This window comes from Pongo pygmaeus, chromosome 14 (genome assembly GCF_028885625.2).
Source record: "Pongo pygmaeus isolate AG05252 chromosome 14, NHGRI_mPonPyg2-v2.0_pri, whole genome shotgun sequence".
In the NCBI taxonomy this organism is placed as follows: Eukaryota; Metazoa; Chordata; class Mammalia; order Primates; family Hominidae; genus Pongo; species Pongo pygmaeus.
In genome coordinates this window covers 68,923,536-68,940,182 of record NC_072387.2, presented here as the reverse complement: position 1 = coordinate 68,940,182, position 16,647 = coordinate 68,923,536, and the positions used below count along the sequence as shown (strand labels likewise).

General features: G+C 37.3%; 1 protein-coding gene across 2 annotated transcripts in view; it reads left to right on the top strand.

Annotated features, from left to right (window-relative positions):
- The window catches only part of DIAPH3 (diaphanous related formin 3), a 484,172-nt gene that overhangs the window by 118,834 nt on the left and 348,691 nt on the right, over positions 1-16,647 (top strand). The window lies entirely within an intron of this gene.

Below are 16,647 nucleotides of genomic sequence, written 5' to 3'. Positions count from 1 at the left end.
CCTGAATTTTGTCATTGTATATTTACTTGCTGATCTTATTTGACAAAGTAAGAAATACCACTAGTTAATTTTTTCTGTTGTTGGAAATGATGTCGTCGTAGGGGCCTATAGGTTAGTTTTGCTATATTTACCAAATAAAAGTACAGAACAACCAGAAATATTCAATTCTAGACACACACACACTGTTTATCTGAAGTCCAAATTTAAGTGAGTATCCTGTATTTTATCTAAAAACAGTACCATAGGTGTTTCCATAAGTCAGTTTTGGAATGGGGCTAATTTTTGGTGCCTCTAAGAAATAGTTGTGAACAAAATTTAACAATCAGTGTAAATATATTTTGATAAACTGGACATATTTAAACTTGTCAGATTATTGCATGGTAGGAGACAGACTTGTTAAAAAAACAAAAACCAGGAAGATGTACCTGAAATATATCATGTATGTTAATTGTGGTGCCTAAAAAGAGAGATTTCAGTCTATTCAGAGGCCATTTGCTAACTGAATTAGGTAGGTAGCTAAACAAGAGTATTCTTGAAAAAAATTCAAGCAGAAATTGTTATGAAATACCTAAACAGTCAGAATCAGAGAATTTCAGAGCTGCAAGGATTGTAGATCAGTTTTGGGTTTTCATTGTGTAAGAAATGAATGATTATTTCTGCATAAGAATATATGCATATGTAGTCATATATATATGTGTGTGTGTGTTCTGAAGGCTAGAATTGCATACTATAATTGGAGGTTCATGATATGGAGAAGAATTTGCTCTGATTATTACTTTTTTGGACACTTCTGTGGCTGGGATATTGTATGCAGAAATCCTTGACTGTACATGTATTTAAAAGTAAACAACCTTACCTGCTGAGATGTGAGACTGAGTGACATTTAACTAAGGAGTATGATGAGTAAACAAAGAAACTAGTATATTTCAACTTTATTTTTCCATATTTTGCCATTTCCAGTCTCTCCTCTAGACTGCAAACTAATGGTTGGCATGAGACTAGGGCTTCATATGTGTAATTTACCTCGCGTTACCAGACACACTGTTTAACATGTAGGAAATGCTCTGTAAAGATTTGTTGATTGAAACAATGAGGTTTTAATTTTAGCCTTCTTTAGTCTTACCTTGGCTAGTGTTAGAAACTGAGAATGGATTGGGGAATTTATTTGACAGGTATATTCATAATGAAGAGCTTTGGTGTCCAGCTTAATCTTTGCCTGTAAAATATGTTCATTTAAAAATATATTTGGCCAGGTGTGGTAGCTCAAGCCTGTAATCCCAGCACTTTGGGAGGCCGAGGCGGGTGGATCACTTGAGGTCAGGCATTCCAGGCCAGCCTGGCTAACATGGTGAAACCTCGTCTCTACTAAAATTAAAAAATTAGCCGGGCATGGTGGCGGACGCCTGTAATCCCAGCTATTCGGGAGGCTGAGGCAGGAGAATCGCTTGAACCTGGGAGGTGGAGATTTCAGTGAGCTGGCATCATGCCACTGCATTCCAGCTTGAGTGCAGTTGCGAAAAAATAAAAATTTTTGAGCACCTGCTGTTTTCCAGTAGTATGTTGGGTGTGGGGCTTGAGTAAACAAAGCAGATTCACACCGTATTTCTATGGAGTTTAAACATAGGAAAGAGGGTATTGGCGGGGTTGACTGGGGAGACAATTCACACTCATTTCTCAGTTTATCTGTCAGCCAGTGTGCACTGGAAATATTCGTAGTTTTTCAATATAATGAGGAGTAGACCCTTTATTTAATACTACTATTATTCTCTTCTTCATCTACTCAAAAGTAGATGTCTGTGCTAACAAAAGAAAACAAAATAGAAGGTTTTTATATATGAATTCATGCATCTTACAATGGATTATTATTGTGATTTTACCTAAAAACACTGGGAAATTATGCTATGTCTGGTTCATTTGAACCTTATTTAAAGAAGAAAAACTAGAAATTGGTGGAATTGTTTCTCTAAGGATGGACAATTCTAGAATATGTTATTAGGAATCCATGATGTTATCCATTAAGTAGTTTTTTTTCATTGAAAAGAATAGAAAATATCATTGGAGAATTTTTTCTGAAATCATGTCACTTTATTTAGAGAGAAAATCGAGGAGGTCTTTTTTTTTTTTTTTTGAGGTAGAGTCTCACTCTGTCACCCAGGCTGGAGGGCAGTGGTGCAATCTTGGATCACTGCAGCCTCCGTCTCCCGAGTTCAAGAGATTTTCCTGCCTCAGCCTCCTGAGTAGCTGGGATTACAGGTGTGCCCCTGGCTAATTTTTGTATTTTTAGTAGAGACAGGCCTCACCATGTTGGCCAGGCTGGTCTTGAACTCCTGACCTCTAATGATCCACACGCTTCGGCCTCCTGAAGTCCTGGGATTACAGGTGTGAGCCACTGTGCCAGGCTCAAGAAGATACTTTTGAATATTTCTTTGTCCAGTGTTCTAATTAGAGAAATGACTTAGCTGGACATGTAAAACTTGGGAGTTATGCCTGTGATCAAATTTTTGGACTTTCCTGTCAGTTATGATATGCCTGCTCTTTGAATCAGTTTTTAATTTTTATACAGTATGTGACTAAAAAGAATTTCTAATTTTTGTAAAGTTTGAGATCATTGTTAGACCTGTAATATCATTAAGTAAATTAGAGTTAAAGTGTTTAAAATGTCTGAATAGAACAAAAAAGAAAATTGAACTGATTGATGGTTTTCCAATGCTGGTGTAGATTCAGGATTTATTTAAATAAACAATGAAGGAAGGCCGAGTACAGTGGCTCATACCTGTAGTCCTGGCACTTTGGGAGGCTGAGACGGGCGGATCACTTGAGGCCAGGAGTTTGAGACCAGTCTGGCCAACATGGTGAAACCCCGTCTCTACTAAAAATACAAAAATTATCTGGGCATGGTGGTGCATACCTGTACTCCCTGCCACTTGGGAAGCTGAAGCACGAGAATCCCTTGAACCTGGGAGGCAGAGGTTGCAATGACCTGAGATCATGCCACTGCACTCTAGCCTGGACGATAGAGTGAGACTCTATCTCGAAAAAAGAAAAAGAAAGAAAGAAATCAAGGAAAAAGTAGACTCCTCTGTACTCCCAATTAGCTCTCCCCTCTCGGCTCTGGATATGTAATATTTTTAGAGCCACTCTTCAACTTCTGAAACTGCCTAGCAATTGTGAGCCATGTCAGCCTTTTACTGTCTATGAATTATGTGAAAATCAGTATGCTAAATACTAGATTATTTGCCTTGCTTTATGAAGATTTGATGTAGAGATCACAAACGTCTTCTATTTGTTATTTATTGATTATCTAGTATTCTTGGTGACAGTTTTGAGCTAGTTCTGAATACCAGGGAAAAGACCAATTTCTTCAAATTATCAAATATTATTTTTAGTGGATCTTGACATAGTCAATAATTATGTTTGAATTATGGAATACATTTGGGTAGAAACATAAAAAGGTAGACAGCAACATCATTATGATTGATATCAAGCATTTATAGATCATACTCGTCTATGCATATAGCAAATTAGTGATAGAAGGTATCTTTATTTTCTTAATTTGACATGCCTGTCAAGGGTAAGATTTTTTGTCTCAAAATCTAGGCTTACCAGGTTTTTGTGTTTTGAGATTTTAGGCATTATTTTCCATTAATCATAGTTAAAATTTTCATTTTCAAATTAACAAGAATAATCTTCTCATAAAGTTATCTTTTTGTTGGATTTCTAAAGAGATTCTTAAGTTGATAGCTATAATTTTGAGAAAATCATTTTGGAAAATTTTGCAGAAACGTATGTGTTTACGTGAAAACAAGTAAACAGCCTTTGAATGTCATTATTCCATTTAATAAGTGTCATTTTTGGAATCTATTTTTTCTTCATTTCTGGGATTAAACACACAAAGCAGGTGGAACATCTTGATTTCGGAGTTGATCTAGTTCATACCATATGTCACATGTGTAAAGACAGAAAAACTTGTGACAAGCAGTGAGATCAGTGTACTCATTTTTATCAACATGATCTAAGGAAGTCTTTCAAGATCAGAAATTTGAAGTTGCTAATACTTTGACTTACTTCAAATTTTTAAATAAAATATTAAACATTTCCAAAAGACAATTTATCATAACAGTAAAACATGCATCTCCTTGCCTACTAATGAGGCTGAGACATATAATATTGCCTATAGCTTTGAAGCTTCCTTTCATCCCTTCTTAATCCTATACCCTCATTCGTTCCTAAACACCCCTTCCCCCTACTATTCTGTGGTAACCACTGTCCTGAGTTTTGGGTTTATCATTCCTTTCTATTATGTTTTAGCATATACATATTCCTAATTAACCTACCGTTTGGTTTTATATGTTTTTGAACTGTATGTTAACGAGTCATCTTCCATGCATTCTTCTGAGAGTTGTATTTCCTCTCAATATTGTTTCATAGGTTTATCCATCTTGATGTGTGCAGCTGTTTACATTTTTCCCAACTAATCATTTTCATACCTTATATTTTAGGAATATCTATTATAAATAGCATATGAATAATTTTTTTTATCGCATCTGATAATCTTTATCTTTAACTGATAATCTTTTTGTATCAGTTGTGAAAATATGTTGGAATTTATGTCTGATGTTTCATTTTGAAAATTCATAAAATTAAAAATTTCATTTTTAATTTATGCTACTTTTTTCAGGTTCATCATCCAAACCGCTCCTGCTCTTCCTCATCTCTTCTTTCTGCTTCTTCCCTTTCTATATTCATCCTTCGTCTTTATTCTCCTTAACTTCTTTTGGATTGATATTTAATTTCTTATTTTATTTTTCCTCATTTACTAATCTAATTCTAATCTTAGAAAAGAAATTTAACATGAACACACTTTAAAAAGAAATTTAACTTGCGTGTACTTAAAAGGTACAAAAGTAAGCAATATCTCTTCTCTTGAACCAAAGAATACTTTAATATCCTTTTTCACTTGTATGCTAGTTTTGAGTGAAATTTCAGTATATCTGTTTTCCTTTAATAAGTTAGATTTTACTATTATTGAGTCATATTATAAATATGTGTATATGTATATATGTTTCTACACACATCATTCTTTTTGATTTTTGTCCCCGCCCCCCCCCCATTATTTTACTTTTGCTCTAAGTATATTATTAAGATTCCTTAGTGAGAGTGTGATGGCAAAATTCTGTTTGAAAGTATCTTTTTTAAAAGTGATATTTAATCAGGTTCACCCACAGTTTTTTTTTTGTTTATACTTAATGTCTCAAAATATCTATTTGCCTTTGCTTTGGAAGGATAGCCTTCCTAGGGCATGCAATTGAGATGCAATTGAGGGTTTTAGATATCTATGCTTAACACATTGAAGATACTGTTTTCTCTTCTGGCTTTCATTGCTATTTTTGAGAACTTGTTGTTTAGTAAAACCAGTTCCTTTCCAGGTAATCTGCCTTTTCTCTTTGTCTGGTTCTATGATTTTTTTTTTATCTTTGGTGTTGTAGAGTTTCTTTTACGTGTCCGGGTGAGATTTCTTTCTTTTTTATTCTGATAGGGAATTTTTTTGGCTTTTTGAATATGATGGGTATCTTTCTGTGAAAATTTTGCCATTGTTTTGTCAAGTATTGCCTTTTCCCCTCTAATTTTGTATATGTTAGACCATCTTGCTCTATACTTTATTATTTCCTATTCTATCATTAATACTTTGCATTTATTTGTCTCTCTCTACTACATTCTGGATATATTTTTTAGATTTGCATGACATGTTTTAGAATTTTAGTTTAACAAGTTATAAAAACTTATTAAAAATTCACCTTAGGTTAAAAAGTGTTTGAGAATTAACAATATATTCAGATTCATTTTGATACTAGTAGTAATAATTTCTGAAAGGGGCAGGTGGAGTAAAGGTTTTCCTGGGTGTATTTCTTTTCTCTTTTTCCTTTGCTTTGTTTTTCTTTCTCTTTTCTTCCTTTCTCTTTGATATTGATACCAAGGAGGTAAGTAATGCAGGCAGCTCTGTTTTCTTTCCTGTTATTCAATATGGTAGCCACTAGCTGCCTGTGGCTATTTAAATTTAGTTAACTAAAAATGAATGAAAAAAACACCACAATGTATTAATTGTTTGAGAGCCACATGTAGTTAGTGGCTACCATTTTGAACAATGTATATATAGGCCATTTCTGTCATTGAAAGCAATTCTATTAGTGCTGCCTAAGGAGCCTTGGTTCTGCATATCCACTTCTTTGATATATTAACTACATTATTATTACATTCTCAATGTTATATTCCAGATGGTGAGATTATATAAAGAAAATAAACTCTGACAGATTGAAGATTATTTTTAAAAATCTGCAAGGATGATTGGACATTAATCTCAAGAGAGTCCCAAGGGAATAGAAGAGTGATCTAAGGAGGTTTCCCTTCAGCAGGGAGTGCTGGCTTAGCAGGGTGAGGCTAAGGGAGGGAGTGGGCTTTAAACCAGGTATTAAGGAATAGAAAAGGAGAGGTGAAGTATGTCTGACAGGAAGTGCTATAGTTATGGTCCCTGGCAGTCATCGGTGTAACTGCCTGTAGCTGGGATGAGGGAATCTGCAATATAGTGCATCATAGAAGTTGTAGAAACATCTCCTCTGGTAAATTAAAAATATTAGTGGGATGTATTTTTTAAACAGAGTTTTCGTTAGAGAGATGTGCCTATTTGTACCTCTTAAAGGCATTTTTTCAAGATTACTTTCCAATAAGAAGTCAAAAAGTATTAGGTAGGATATTAATATTCTTCTTTACCTGTTTATTTTGACACTGCCATCTATCTTCAAATATGCCTTCTATTATTTCTTAATTGCCATTCAGAGTTTGTAATGTTTATGACAAGTAGCATTGCTTATTAAATAAGTATTTGTTGAAAATACTTTCTAATTTTAAGTCACGTGGCTGTCCTTTCTAAAAGCATGTCAAATTAATGAAATATTAATGAAAAAATGTCCTGGAAGAAAGTAACTATTAATGTTTTCAAATAAGTACTAACTTTATATTTTCAAAGGACAAGCCATTACTTTCTCATGCTTTCACAATCCTTCCAAACCTAGCACCATTTCTCTAAGAGACCTCTAGAAGACTGAATGTTCCCTAGGGGTAGGAGGCTGCTTCTTTTGTATACTGTCATTCATTCTACAGCTTTTTTTTGGTTTATAGATGTAGCAAAATGTTGTATAAATATTTGGTTTCAAAGTGTATCTGTATCTTAAAAGCTTTGGCTTTGAATACAGGGTTAACAGTAAACAAAGAGCGCATGGAAAATTTATTAATTGCTTTTAACAGGCACATGTCTTCTATAGATGGTAAATAAGAGCTGCTCAGCTCAATTTATAGTTGACCTGAGAGGGCCTGGAATTGTAAAGTGCTCCAAATCTGTTTTTTAAAGTTGTATCTATATCTATATATGCTGTGCATGTATACATATATATGGTATATCTATCTGCCATATATATCTCCCAGTTTATTCAAAATATAACTGTTTAAATGGCCAAGATAGACTATCTTTTTTAAAAAAATTCTATTAACGTGTAAAGTGAGTCACAATGTGACACAGAATCCAAAATCTTCATTTTTAACACAGTTTCATATAACTACGAGAGCTCATGTATGTCTAGATTAGTTATATTCAACTACTCTATTAAAAAATAGATTTTGGAACCTATATTACTGACATTTAAGTATAACCGGGAGAAAATGTTACTAAAACCTAATTATTTGAGCTGGGCATGGTGGCACATGCCTGTAGTTCCAGTTACTTGGGAGGCTGAGGCAGGAGGATCTCTTGAGTCCAGGAATTCTGGACTGTGGTACACTGTGCCAATCAGGTGTCCATACTAAGTTCAGCATCAATATGGTGACCTCCTGAGCGCAGCAGATCACCAAATTGCCCAAGGAGAGGTGAACCGGCCCAGGTCAGAAACAGAGTAGATTAAACTCCCATGCTGAACAGTAGTGGGATTGTGCTTGTGAATAGCCACTGTACCCTAGCATGGGCAACACAGCGAGTCCCTGCCTCTTAAAGCAAAACAAAACAAAACAAACCTAATTATTTGAAACTATCAGTTTACTGTTTAAAAGACAACAACAGAAGGTACAGTGTTAAGCCAAAACAATTTGGAAAAAAAACTCATTGAACTTTACAGTTTCTTATGGATATAAAGGTGGAATATAATAAACTTTCTTTCTTTTTAATTGTTATTGCCTGTTTTCTGAGAATGTAAATCTTATGTGTTTATGGCTTTACAGCTATCAGTATAAAGTTATTAACTGAATATTTTGGTTTCTTTGGTTTCTGTTGAAAGATAAATATTTTCAATGAGAGAAATTATTGAACTGCAGATACTAAAGCCTCTAGTTATTAGTACTTTACATACAAATAATCAGTATAGTTTATTCCTTAGATTAATTTTCTGGGCTTGTTATTATGTCTTAGAGTATTGCCAAGTCGGTTAAGTAAAAGATTTTTAAAATGATGTTTATCTTGGTATTCCCTTACATGTCTATACATGAAGAGAGGCCTTAATACAAAGGAAGGCATCACATTGACAATAGAAGAAGTTTTAATTTTTATCATTCAGAAAACTTTTTAAGAGTAAAACTCTGTCAATTAGATTGGTGATGGATTTCTAGTTCTCTTATTAGAGGGGCAGTATATGTCTGAAAGGAACAGGTGCAGTTTATTTCAGCTTCTTGTATATTAAATTTCATAAATAATAATTGATATAGTTTGGATATTTGTTCTTGCTCAGATCTCCTGTTGAACTGTAATCCCCAATGCTGAAGGTGGGGCCTGGTGGGAGGTGTTTGGCTCATGGGAGTAGATCCCAATGAGCTTGGTGCTATCTTTGCAATAGTGAGTGAATTTTCATGAGATCTAGTCATTTAAAAGTGTATGTCACCTCTGCCCACACTCTCTTTCTTGCTCCTGGTCTCACCATGTGATGTGCCTGTTCCACCTTCACCTTCCACCAAGCTTCCTAAGGCCAACCCAGAAGGCAAGCAGATGCTGGTGTCATGCTTCCTGTGCAGCCTGCAGAACCATGAGCCAATTAAACCTCTTTTCCTTAGAAATTACCCAGATGCAGATATTTCTTTATAGAAATGCAAGAATTGCTTAATACAGAAAATTGGTAAAAAAAAAAAAAAAGTGGGGCATTTGCTGTAAAAAGATCTGAAAATGTGGAAGGAAATTTGGTACTGGGTGATGGGCAGAGGTTGGAAGAATTTGGAGAGCTCAGAAGAATATGGGAAATAAGGGAAAGTTTGAAACTTCCTCGTGACTCGTTAAATGATTGTGACCAAAATGCTGATAGTAATATGGACAGTGAAATCCATGCTGAGGAGGTCTCAGATGCAAATGAGGAACTTATTGGGAACCAGAGCAAAGGTCATGCATGGTATGCCTTAGCAAAGAACTTGGCTGCATTTTGCTTCTGCCCTTGGGATTTGTGGAAGGTTGAACTTCAGAGTGATTTAGGGTATCTGGTGGAAGAAATTTCTAAGCACCAAAGCATTCAAGATGTGGCCTGGTTTCTTCTAATTGCCTGTGTTCCAATGTTGGAGCAAAGAAATTTATATTTGAACAGGACGAAGAGCATAAAGGTTTGGAAAATTTGCAGCCTGCCCATGTGGCAAAGAAAAAGCTTTTTTCAGAGAGGAACTCAAGAAGGCTGTGGAGCAACTACTTGCTAGACAAATTTGCATAACTGAAAAGGAGCCAAGAGTTAATGTCCAAGACAATGAGGGAAAAACCTTGAAGACATTTCAGAGACCTTTGGCAGCCCCTCCCATCACTGGCCCAGAGGCCTCCTGGGGAAGAATAGTTTTGAGGGCCAGGCCCGGGGCCCTGCTGCTCTGTGCAGCCTTGAGACACTGCTCCCTGCTTCCCTGCCACTCTGGCTCCAGCTTTAGCTCAAAGTGGCCCTGGTACAGCTTGGGCCACAGCTCCAGAGAGTGCAAGCTGTAAGTCTTGGTGACTTCCATGTGGTTTTAAGCCTGTGGGTGCACAGAGTGCAAGACTTGAGGTTTGGTAGCCTCCGCCTATATTTTAGAGGATATATGGAGAAAGCCTGGGTGTCCAGGTAGAACACTGCTGTAGGGGCTGGCGGAATCCTCACATAGAACCTCTGCTAAGGTAGTACCAAGGGGAAATGTGGGGTTGGACCACTTACACAGAGTCCCCAATGGGGCACTACCTAGTTGAGTTGTGAGAAGAGGGTCACTGCTCTTCAGACCCAAGAATGGTAGATTCACCAGCAGCTTGCACCCTACAACTGGAAAAGCCATAGACACTCAGTGCTGGCACCTGAGAGCAGCTGTGGGTGGTGCACCCTGCAAAGCCACAGGGGCAGAGCTACCTAAGGCCTTGGGAGCCCACCCCTTGTACCAGTGTGGCCTGGATGTGGGACACGGAGTCAAGAAGATTATTTTGGAGCTTTAAGATTTAATGACTGCAGGCCAGGTACGGTGACTCACGCCTGGAAGGCCGAGGCGGTGGATCTTGAGGTCAAGAGATTGAGACCATCTTGGCCAACGCGGTGAAACCCCGTCTCTACTAAAAATACAAAAATTAGCTGGGCATGGTGGCCCATGCCTATAGTCCCAGCTACTCAGGAGGCTGAAGCAGGAGAATTGCTTGAACCTGGGAGGTGGAGGTTGCAGTGAGCCAAGATCGTGCCACTGCACTCCAGCCTGGTGACAGTGAGAGACCCCATCTCAAAAAAAAAAAAAAAAAAAGATTTAATGACTGCCCTACTGGGTTTCAAACTTGCTTAGGGCCTATAGCCCCTCTGTTTTGGCTGATTTCTCCCATTTGGAATGGGAATGTTTACCTAATATCTGTACCCCCATTGTATCTTGGAAGTAAATGTCTTGTTTTTGATTTTACAGGCTTGTAAGTAAAAGGGACTTACCTTGTCTCAGATGAGACTTTGCACTTTGGACTTTAGAATTAATGCTGGAATGAATTAAGACTTTGGGGGACTATTAGGAAGGCATGATCACATTTTGCAAAAAGGATATGATATTTGAGAGGGGCTAGGGGCAGACTGATACAGATTGGGTATTTGTCCCCACCCAAATCTCATGGTGAATTGTAATCTCTAGTGCTGGAGGTGGGGCCTGGTGGGAGGTATTTGGATCATGGGTCAGATCCCTCATGGCTTGGTGCTGTCTTTGTGATAGTTAGTGAGTTCTTGTAAGATCTCATCATTTACAAGTTTGCCTCCCCACCCCCTCTCTAGCCAACACACAAACACTGGCTCTGGCCATGTGACGTGCCTGCTACCCCTTCACCTTCTGCCATGATTAGAAGCTTCTTAAGGCCTTCCCAGAAGCAGAGTAGATGCTGGTGCCATACCTCCTGTACAACCTGCAGAACTGCGAGCCAATTAACCTCTTTTCTTTATAAATTACCAAGCCTCAGGCATTTCTTTATAGCAATGCAAGAATGGCCTAATACAATAATATGAAAGAAACACCCAAAAGAAGGTTAGAGCCACTGATATCACCTGCAGTCCCTCTGCAGGGCTAAGTAGAAGTTTAGCCCATTTGAACAGAAGCCTGATGGAACTTTCTACAATGACAAAAATGGTCTATGTCTGTCTTGTTCATTACAGAAGCTGCTTACCACATGTGGCTGTTGAGCACTTGAAATATTGCTAGTGTGATTAGGATTTAAATTCAAAATTTAAATAGCCACATGTGTCTAGAGGCTACCCTATTGGACAACACATCTTTAGAGATCAGAAAAACATATTTCTTGTGCACTTGTTTTGAGCCTTTGTACTCTTAAGTCTATATGTGTGGCTGCTCTCTCCACTGTGCTATGAATTTCTGAGGAGGGGACCCGGTGTTGTGTCATTGTGAAGCCTTAATATGGGACTCAGGAGAGAAGATCAGAGTACATGTTACATGGATTTGAATAGTAAAAACAGAATAAGGAGATTAATGCTTGAAATAAAGTAGAATACATGAGCCTGTACTGCTCATTTTGGAAGACAGGAGAGCAGGTATTTCAAGTGTTTTTATGCATTCTCTGTTTGGAATACTAGATGAGGTGCAAGGATTTCTTCTCTTAAATTGTTGCGATTCCTTTTAGAGAGAAACATCTAACATGTGAAAGAATAAAGCTCTTAAGTTCCTAAGTATGTGACATGGATAACATGCTACTAAAATATAGCACAGGATTTTGTAATCTATATATGCAACAAGTATTCCAAGGGCTCTGCTAGGTACCGCAGCAAATGAGAAGCATATAGGAGAAACCTAGAACACAAATAAATAAAACAAAAAGGTATAATCAGTTCAGTGAAGAAAAAATGAGGACTGAGAGTAATTAATGGAGAGGTTTTTTGATTTAGCTGATTATAGAAAGTCTTTCTGAGGTGGTGGAGTTTGACACCAAAGGACAAGGAACTAGTTTAGAGAAGAGTGGGCAGTAGTACTGTACATGAGGTGGAAAAACCACGTGGCAGAGGGATGGAGAGAGGAGAGGATGGTGGAATCCAAAAGGCTGTCAGAGAAGGTGGGCATGCAGAAGGTCACGGCCATAAAGCTCGTGGTAGGGATATTGGATTTTCATTCTGTGGAAGTGGAGTCTGTTGAAGAGTTTCAAGCGGGAGATGAGCTATTCTGGCTTAAATTTCTAAAAGGATCACTTTAACTGCCACAGGAAGTGTATTAGTGTGTTCTCAGGCTGCTATAAAGAACTGCCTGAGACTGGGTAATTTATAAAGGAAAGAGGTTTAATTGACCCACAGTTCTGCTTTACTGGGGAGGCCTCAGGAAACTTACAATCATGGCAGAAGGCAAAGGAGAAGCAGGCACCTTCTTCACAGGGTGGCAGGATGGAGTGAGTGGAAGCAGGGCAAATGCCAAATTCCCCTTATAGAGCCATCAGATCTTGTGAGAGCTCACTTGCTTTCAGGAGACTAGCATGGGGGAAACCATACCCATGATCCCATTACCTCCACCTGGTACTGCCCTTGACATGTGGGGATTATGGGAATTATAATTTGAGGTGAGATTTGGGTGGTGACAGAGACTCAAATCATATTAGGGAGAATTGATTGAAGGGAGGAGAGAGTGGACAAGGAGGTGTGAGATAGGAGACTCTGGCAGTAGTCACATGAATTAGGAGGGTGGCTTGTATAAGAATTGTAGCAGTGGGCCAAGGGGTGGGTGAATGTTGCAGATAAATTGGAGGTGGAAACTGTAGGACCTGTTGATGGATTGGATGTAGGATGTGAATAAAAAGAGGAATTGAGAATAACAGTTTTTTTTTTTTTTTTTTACTTGAGCAAATAGGCAGATAGTAGTGCTGTTAATTGGGGTGGAGGAGGTTGTTACTTGTTCTGTGAATTTTGGAGAAGAAAAAAAAATCCCTTTTTTTTTTTGAGACGGAGTCTTGCTCTGTCACCAGACTGGAGTGCAGTGGCACGATTTCAGCTCACTGCAACCTCCGCCTCCCGGGTTCAAGTGATTCTCCTGCCTCAGCCTCCTGAGTAGCTGGGACTACAGGCGCACACCACCACACCTGGCTAATTTTTGTATTTTTAATAGAGATGGGGTTTCACCATGTTGGCCAGGATGGTCTTGATCTCCTGACATTGTGATCCGCCTGCCTCGGCCTCCCAAAGTGCTGGAATTACAGGCGTGAGGCACCATGCCCGGCCAAAAATATCCCTTTTTAACATGTTAAGTTTGACATGTTTAAAAGAGTATCACAATTTGAGACATCAAGCAAACCCCTAGATGTGTGAGTCTGAAGCTTACATATGTGGAGTGGAGATATTTAAGTCCTGAGAATGGATGCAATCCCAGTGTGGGTAGGTTGTATGGAGAAGGAAGCTAAAGATACAGGTGAGCGGTCAGAACAAGTTCTGAAGGACTCCGGGTTCAGAAAGTGTCCAGAAATAGGTGATCCAGAAAGGGAAGAGGAGGCAGAAACACAGACTGAGGAGTAGCCAGTGGGGAGGAGAACCCCAAATGCTGGTTTCTGGACCTAAAGGAAGAGTGTTTCAAAATAAGGGAGTGACAAACTGCATAGCGCGATGCTATGAGGTGGGGCAAGATGATATTATTGGAACTGGCAAGAGGAAGGTTGTTGGTGTCCTTTTAGAAAATAGATTTTTCTGGAGTCTTGGTGGTAGAAGCCAGACTGAAATGAGATTGAGTGAATGGATGGCAAGAAGTGCTGACCATGCTTGTGATGAAATTTTTTGAGACCTTTTGCTATAAAAGAAAGGAGAGAAATGGGAACTAACTGGAGGGGTATCTGAGGTCAAGTGAATGGAACTTGGTGAACAGATGGAGAAATCAAATCAGTGAGAGTTCAAAGAAGTAGGAAATGTGAATTGGCCTTGAAAGCTGAAATTGTTTCAGTTGTTACAAAGGCAGTTCTGTGGAGGGGAACATTATGAGTGCATTGCCACACAAAAGTAGCAATGAAATTTATAGAATCAAGGGAAGATCATGGATTTTAATAATTAGGACTGCTCTGACTAGCATTGGGTAGTAGTGACAAGTATTTAGGGTGGGGACAAGTGGTGAAAGGCCTGAAATGTGACCATAACGTCTTTTCCACATATATTGTTGGCAAATTAGTCTATATTTAAAATGAATAATTTAGTGTTTTCTTGAACTAATGATGTTTAATTTGATACTAAGAAACTACTTACTAATATTTAACACATTCCAAATAAGATATTTCCTTTTTTATAATATGTTCCTTTTAATAGTGGACTTAAGTTTTGATTAGAGCACATAACAGTATTTATGTTTTAAAATCCGTACTTCTTTTACTGTTTTTTCATCTAAAAGTCAGGAACTCTTGTTTCTTGTGCTTTGTTTTTTTTTTTTTTTTTTTTTTTTTTTTAATCATTCCTGTTAACCTGGTTTTATTTTCATTTTATTTGGAATGCTTTCTCTAGATATTTTATGCCTTTCAGTATGTTATAGCCAAAAAGAAACTAGGAGAATACTACATTTATTACTGTTATCTTGTCTGATATGAAAAGTGGGAATAAATGATTGTTTTTAAATATACAGTTTCTTTAAGAAGCATATTTCAAGAAAATATACATATTAGTGGTTGTATTTTGAAGGTTAGTAGATTTTACAATCTGAACATTATTTATAATAGTTCCTGAATTCCCAGCCTGGCTCTGTAATTTAGTGTAATTTGGGTGGATGGGCCATTGAATGGCATGTAGGTGTATGTTTGTCTTGCCCCACAGGGCATGCTAAGTGCTTTGTACTCCCTCCTAGAACTGTTCATTTTAAGTATTTAGTCACCTTGGTAAAGGTAGGTGAAAATGAAAGCTTAAGCTATAATTATATTCAGCATTGGTGATATATTACTCTGACAGAGGAATGTAAATTGGATCTAGATATTATACAGTATTAAAGCTGACCTTCCAAGTTTAAGGTACGAAATTTGTTAGTTTGTCACATGTGAGCAGTAATGTATTTTTTCTCCTTTTAAGAAGCTTTGTGTATTGATTTTAAACCATCTAGATTTGTGTTTCCCTAGGCATTCATGTAAGATTATTCTTTTGGGTAATTAAAAATATTTTTCTTATTACAAAAAATATAAGTTCATTATAAGACAATAAGAAAATACGCAAAAGCAAAATCAAGAAAAATGTATAATATTATCTACTTAAATAGACACTAACTTCTTGGAGGAGAGAGAGAGAGAGAGACACTGTCTACAGAGGAAGTCTTCCTGTCTAATACCGTTGGTTGGTTGGTTGGTTAAAAAAATTGCTTAAAGCATGTAATAATCAAATAAATGATTCAAATATACCCCAAACATTTTTTTTTTCAATCTGAAGCATAAACATTTTTTTCTCTAGACATTTCATATGGAGCCCAGACCTTTTCTTGGAGTGGGCAAAGGCTGATTGCATAAAGCATACTCATAATGCGTTGTCTTCCTGCTATTGGTGCTTTAAAGAAGAACGGGATCGTAAAGGCTCTGGCAAAACAATCTGAATGCAGAAGTATTCTTCTGCTAAAAAAATTTTTTTTTGGTACTACGATTTCCCTTTAATATATAGTTGTGCCCACATTTACTTCTACAGCAATTTGAAAAGTAATCTATTTTTAGCTTTCCACATCATTAGGCTTAGTTTTCATAGAAAAAGTACCCCTTTCCCCAATTATGTGTTATCTGTTTATATAATATTAATTATATAAATACAATAGTAAGTACAACTGTCAGGAATGGATTTGGAAAGAAACCCAACTGGTTCTGGTGGGAGCAGTGTGTGGGGATGTATAAGAGAGTAGAACTCAAGCCTTGAATTAGCTGACTAGGTGGAGGATGATTAAGAATGTGTTTGTATAGCTACACATATGTATGTACATTTCTTATATGTGAACAAAAACATTTAAGAAGAATAATAGAAAATGCCTTATATACCATTTCTGCTTTTTAAACCTAAGATATATGAGCATCATTCCACTTCAAGATTGTAGGCATAGGTTTTTCTTTAAGTTTGGTTCCTAGGCCCTAGCTAAGTGTGGTAGCCATCTTCATTGCTCCTCTAATAATCTCTGTTTATTTTTGTAATAGTGTTTATGGCACACAGTTTTTTTTTTAATTGTCCTCATCTCAGTCCTCCT